Source organism: Cyprinodon variegatus, unplaced genomic scaffold (genome assembly GCF_000732505.1).
Source record: "Cyprinodon variegatus isolate N-32 unplaced genomic scaffold, C_variegatus-1.0 Scaffold112, whole genome shotgun sequence".
Taxonomy (NCBI): domain Eukaryota; kingdom Metazoa; phylum Chordata; class Actinopteri; order Cyprinodontiformes; family Cyprinodontidae; genus Cyprinodon; species Cyprinodon variegatus.
Window position 1 is genome coordinate 411,936 of NW_015150565.1, and position 7,204 is coordinate 419,139.

Sequence of the window (7,204 nt, forward strand, 5' to 3'; positions counted from 1 at the left end):
TTCCTTCAAAAATACGGACATTTCAATGTGACCCCAAACTTTTGAACGATAGTGTATATACAGTACATAAAAATTGAACCACATTTTTTTCTACAGTACAAAATAACTATAAAATTAAATGGAATCCAGTTGTTTTTACTGGATCCTGGACAGTTGAAGGAAAACATTGGGAAACCTCCAGCAGCCTGTATTAAAATCACTGTCAATATTAAAATATTTCAGTTAACTTTTTGTACATAGGCTGAATTATAGCCACTAAGGCACCCCTGTGCACGATTTATGGTGTCTAATCAACATCTTGATATAGCAGACCTGTAAGGTGGGATGAATTATCTCAGTAAAAGACAACAGCTCAATTTTACAGATTTAGACTGGTTTGTGAACAATATTTGAGGGAAACAGTGATATTGTGTATGCAGAAAAGGTTTTACATCTTTGAGTTCATCTCATAAAAAACGGGACCAAAACCAAAAGTTTTGCGTTTATATTTTTGATGATTGTAGTTTTAGATCATTGTACTGCATTACACAGATGCGACGCATTCTTTTAATCATTTTTTCCATTATGATGAGTTAATTTTTGTTATTAAATAAAGCTAAATTGAACCTATAGTAGAAAACCTCCCCAGCCAAGTCTCTTACCTAGCAAGCTAAGTAAAACTGTAACTTAGATATAACAAAGTTAGAATATGGTATAAATTAACCACCTTAAATGCCATCAGAAATCCTCATTTACTATCTAAACTAATGTTTGTCCTTTATTGTATATTCCCTAGACTAGCAAGGGGACGTAACAAGCAAACAAAAATTTCCTTAGCCAGGAAATTTAATCTTGCTTAACTGAGTTAATCTCTTCTTCAGTTTATTGTTGGGCCTTTTCAACCTTTTCCTCACATTTATGATTCAGCAGTGAGAGGTCATAGACATCACATTATTGTGATATCATCAAATTCAGACCACAGAGGAGTACTGCTTGCATGGCTGTTAGGAAAAGAGAAAAAGTTTTCATTTCAAAGCCTCATGCTTAGATCTGAAAGGAAAACAGGTTACAAAACATGCTTTATATATATTTATAGGAAGCTCAGAAATTGTTAAACAACTGTAAGAACATCGTGTAAAGAATACATTGTTGTTTTAGCTTAGTCATATTCAATTCAGTTTTTCAATTCAGTTTATTTATATAGCCCCAAATTCACAACATATGTCATCTCAAGGCACTTTACAGTTCACCAGATCATACAGTCAAATTGATACAAAGTTTTCTACCTAAGGAAAACCAGTTGACTGCATCGACTCATTGACTCAAAGGCAATCCCTCCCACCAAGCATGCTAGTAGTGACAGTGGAGAGGAAAACTCCCTTTTAACAGGAAGAAACCTCCAGCAGAACCAGACTCACCTTGAGCGACCGTCTGCGAGTCCGACTTGGCTTCAATGAGACAGAATCAGAGATACAGAAAGAGGCTGGGATGCAAAAAGCAATATGTTATAATAAAAGAATTTAACCCAAAGTCTTGGTCAGAGTTTGGTACTGTAGGTCTGAATCAAGGCCATGCTTCTCTTTGCTGCCATGCTTCTCTTTGCTGCCATCTTTATGTGTGTGAGTCAATAATACTCTAAAATTCAACAAACCAACAAAGCCCACCTTATTTCAAATGACTTCTGAAATCTTTCAGCCAATTTACATCTAACAAAACAAACAGGAAAAAAGTGGTGTTCTGTTAAAAAGGCTGTCTCATAGGAGAAGTACAATTCACTTTTTTTTTTTTAAACAGTGTCCTGTGTGGCAATAAGATTAATTGTCTTGATGCCAAAAACAGCCCAACAGATTTTACTTTCAGAAGTGTAGCAGTATGGCAATTGCCATAATGTTCCACTTGTTTCATGCATATAAATTTCTTTATTATAATTATGCAGGAAGGTTTACAGTTTATATGGACACTATGTTGGGATCTGGAGAACTACCACCTGTCTCCAGTAAAGAGCGCCGTGGGTCTCCTGGGCTGGAGCCCTCAGCACACCTGAGGATCATCAGCCCATCAGGAGACCTTCTACATAAGCAGCAGTCAGACCTTCCTTCAACGCCGCAGTGTTGACCAAGTTTAGTTAGCGAACCTGAGCCTCTGTTTATCTTAAGAGAATCTTAGTTGACTCTAGAGAGAAACTAGATTCTAACCTGCCTCTGTCTTCTTTGCTCACAGAAAACCCGACTGAAGTCTGAAGCTCTGGATGAGCTTTGCCTGGAAACCTGCCTGCCTGCCCAAGGAAGCCAAACCTGAAGATATCAGTCTGGATCCCTCCACCAGCTCTCAAGGAAGAGCTAGGAAACCAAGCCAAGGTCTGAAACTCACAAGCCAGAAGCTAGACGCTGCTGCTGCTGAGCTCTCTGCTGAATCTACAGTCTCTGGACCCAACCGGTTCCCCCTCTCAAAGGGATCAGCCAGAACCTCATCAAGATATCAGTGATTCCAGGCCCGGCCCTGTACCAGAACCAGTTCATATTACTCTGTGTGTGTTCCTTCAATAAACTCTGTTAAACTTTTACTCTGCTTCGTGTGGTGTTCTGCATGTGGGTTAAGTCTCTTAAGCCTATCATGACACACTACACTGCAAATAGAACAGAAGAGGCACAATTCAGTTATAATCAAAAGTGGAAGCTGAACAAAACCAATTCTGTCATGTTCCCCTTTTTCATTGAAGACCTTTAGAGCTCTGCGTTGCTTTAAATGTCAGATTTCAGCTATTTCCTTGAACAAACCACCCAGTGACTTTAAAGTTACACCAGTTGAAACACACTTCTGCAAAATCTGCAGTCATTTGACTTGTTGCAGCATTTAAAAATCATAAGTTCTTGTATATGTTGATGCTTAACTAACCTCAGTTCATTTTTGAAGCCAGGCAACATGCATACAGTCCAGCAGAGTTATAAAGAATATGATTCACTACACTTAATGAGTTCAAGCATGACAATTTGATATTTGTTGCTGCTTCTTTAAAAAAAGAAAAGCATTAAGCCAGCAATGACACCATTTTAAATTAAAACATTTTAAAGGTAGCAGGTAGGCTAGAACCAAACAATGCAGGATATCATTCTTAAACTCATTTGTACCTTCATATGTTTTTTTTTTCATTCATTAATATCTTATTTTTTTAAGAAAAACAGCCATCTCCAAGGAGATGTTTCAAATTAACCCAGTGCATATACAGATATCAAGTCTTCATGGCACAGGAGCATGCATAAGTTCTTTGTTAGAAGGTCAAAGGTAAGCATAGAATGGACAGGCATACATATGCCACATAGATGGCCTTCATAAACAACAAATATTGAGAAAAACAACTGAAAATCCCGAAGGAAACACGGTCAAATTGTACAAATTAACATAACAAGTTAGTTAAAATCTTCTCAAGTATGAACTTAAAGTAGGAATTATAAAGTGTTTTTTTGATTGACACAGAAAAACAATAGTAATCTATACTTTTAAAATCTGTAGGTCCTGATTTAGCTTAATTTCTTGCTTAATTATGGCAAAAGGCGATCACATTTTGACATACATCATTTACCTTACCTCTGCACTATGTATGGTTTGTGGCTTTCTGTTTGAGCAAACAGAGACTTTTCTGCTATTTCAAAAAAAACCACCTACCGGTAGTCTTCCAGAGCAAGCAAGTTTTTTGGTGCATGGTATGTCTTTTTTTTTTTTTTTGTCTTCGGTACACAAATACTTCAAAAAATGTCTATCAAAGTTTCCATAAATTCTTTTATACAGAATCTGTTGTGAATCTAGTTTTATGTTTAAGGTATGTATGATGAAGTACACTGGGGTATCTTTGACAGATCTCTGACAGTTTTTTCATGTTCAACACTTCCTATAGAGAAAGAGTTGTAGCTGACTTTTTTTTTGCCCTTGACAAACACTTTATAAATATCCAATAGTGATTCTAAATTTATCAAATTCATATTTCACTGAAATTTAAGTCAATAAAAAAATAAACACTGTATGTATTTCTACATCAACAAAAACAGTATTTTGAAAAGGTAATACAGTTATTACTTTTTGCTAAAACTTTTTATTGTCTCATGTTAACACTGCGGTGAAAATTCACAGAATTTAATAGAAAAATGTTATGTCAAGACATCAAAGAAACAAGAAGCAAACTAAGAGGAAATCCTCACTATTGCTGTAGCAGCTTTCAATAATGCTATCACAGTGTTTTTTTTACATTTAGTTATCTCATTTTAGAAACTCTTCAAGATCTATTTCTCTATTTAGGATTGAGTAACCTGCTTTACTTTAAACTTAATTATTGTAAATTACAAGAAGGACCAACAAGAGCATAATTATGTTGTATTTGTTTAAGAAGCAGCTTCAATAGTTATGAATGAGGTTAGAAAAAATAAATTCCTTGCTGCATCCATAGGATTTAAGACAGACCTCCATAAGTAAGGCGTTGCCTGTTTAGTAGGAGCTTTTCAGCTTGTGAAATATATAGTACAGTATCATTCAAAGGATAAGACATCAGCAGCTAAGTCAAACAAGGTTTTTAAACATGAAAAGGGTTCCTGGCAAATTCCACCCGATTCTAACCCATATAATGTTCATGTAATTTCATGACATAGTACAGAGGACCTCTTCCCCCTCCCTCTCATACACACTGAGCGGAGAGGGACTACAGACACAGCAGTACGCAGGCACTCAGGAAGCAGATTAGCATAAGAGCATGCGAGGAGGAAAGAATCGGGCAAAGTTTTCTCTAAGCTCGAAACAAGAATACAGGGAACGAGATAGAGAGTGTTAAAGGTATGCTTTAGACCGGCTGTGTAATTATGAGTGAAAGGAAACATTTGAATGCGATTGTTCAAAGGTAGAGTGTAGACTATGAAAAGGTCAAATTTCATTTAATATTCTAATAGCTGTTTTTTGTTTTATGATGCACGATTTAAATAAAAATGTATTAAGATTTTTTATTTATTTATTTATTTTTTTTTTTATTAGAATTCACAAAAATTTAAAGAGGGGAACATTTAGTGCAAAGTTTTGTGAGTTTTCTTAGTTACATTAACTTTTACCAACAATGCCACACCGGACAAGTCCGCAAGACCCATCAATCAACACCTGTTAGATTTGTCCCTCATAATGAAAAAGGAGATTAGACATATAGTCCAAAAATTAACACCATCTTCTGCCCACTTTACCCGTTTCTCCTGCTAAAGTCTCACCATCAAACCAAAAGCTTCTTTTGAGAAAGTGACAATAGCCCAACATCCCATTAAAATCTCTCACCAAAAAACAAAAAAACTTTTGTCAAATTGCAGTCCAATTTCAAAGCCCCCATTGACTCCTCCTAGCTTCACAGTTATCTTAATAGAAACAGTTAGAAAAAATCCATCATCCCTTCCTCTGGTTCCTTCCAATTGACCTTGTCAAGTACAAAATCCTCCTGCACATCCATAAAAGGGTGCATGATGCAGGCTCCACTAAACTGCTAAAACTACACCCAACAGCACAATCGGCTCCTACTGCCAACAGTGCTTTGGCAGGTGCTGCTCCCCACCAATGAAACCTATGCAGAATGTGTTCTCTTCAATGAAGAAATTTAAAGCCTTTCTTGTTAGGAAAGCATATATTTGTTTTTTTATACTTGTAAAGTAGTTTTCGCTTGCAGCCCTTTTCTTGCTGATGTCTGGATGTGTTTTTTTCTTTACAACCTGCAGCTGTGTGACACAAAACAATTTGAACTGTTACACAAGTCCCTAATCCTCGCTTACGGGGAAAGAAATCTCAGGAAAGATCTCTTAAATGGAACTAGGTCTGAATCACATGGATGAGATGAAATGGCTTTTATAATTAGATTTTTTCTTGAGGCTAGGTACTGTAAGTGCTGCCAAAAATGTATTTTGCAGCATAAAAATAAAGTGCTAAGAAATAGAATATATTAGTCTGAGACCTATTCAAAGCTCCAAAGCTACAGCAGGAATAGATATGTCTATGTCTGAATGAAAACCAAATGACCTGACATGACCTTGCAAACACACCCATGCAGACATTTTTAGACATTATCCTGGGAGGGTTTTTTTTATGAAAACCCAACATTAGCCTAACTCCCAATTAGATGAGAAAGAGCCAAAGTGTTTCATAACCAGAGAGTACTTTTCCTGTTAAGACAGGTCATAAAGTTTATTCCAGCTAATTAAACAGGACATTAGGAAAACAAATCCTCATCAACTTTTAACTAGAATTTGCTGACTCATCTCATAGAAAAGATAAGACATTATTTCATAAATATAGAACATTTACTAGTTTCTTTTTTGTCTTATTATGCATTTTCACCTCTCATTGTAGCTCTCTCAACAATGAACACCTTACGGGATCATTTTAGAGGGTGGGTGCTCAAATCTTTAATTACCTGCTTAAAATGTTAGAAAATAAAATCAGTATTTGGGGTGACCCTGATTGAACCCACCTCCATCCCCTTTTCCATCATAGCAAAGCTCCATCTGGCTTTTTCATTGTTCTTGTTCAACCTCGTCTTTATCAGAGTGTAATAACTCCTGGACAATTACTGCGTTCCCTGTCACATCTGAACCGGTCCAGTGGAAGACTGCCACGTTGAGCCTGGTTCTGGCAGAGGTTTCATCCCAAAGAGGAGGTTTTCCTCTCCATAGTCGCCTTATGCTTGCTCCTCATGGACAGGTTCACGCAAATGTGTGTATATCCAAGCTGGACATCTTATCTTCCGGGTCCCGAGTGAAGCACTAGTATCAGCTCACACAGTCTACTGGATCTCACCAATACAACTCAAGCAGATCGTCTCACCAGCCAGCAGTCTATGGACTGAACCAATTTCATCTATCTCCAATCCACAACCAGTTTCAGGCCTGGGGGGAAACATCCCTGCTTATGCTTAGCGCTAATGTTTCCTGCCGAGGTCTGAGCACCAAAGTCTTAAAATAATTGTATCAATAAAATTTCTTTTTCTTTCCATCTGTGTTTTTCAGAATGAACTTTAGGTTATATTTCCCAGTAATTCTAGTGTCACCTCCCTTTCCATTGGTTTTCTTGTTCTATCTCTGCACACCTGTTCCCAATCAGCTCATTAGGCCAGTTAGTCTCCTCTCCATGCTATATACACTGACCGGCCACTTTATTAGGTACACCTGCCCAACTGCTCGTTAACACTTAATTTCTAAGCAGCTAATCACATGGC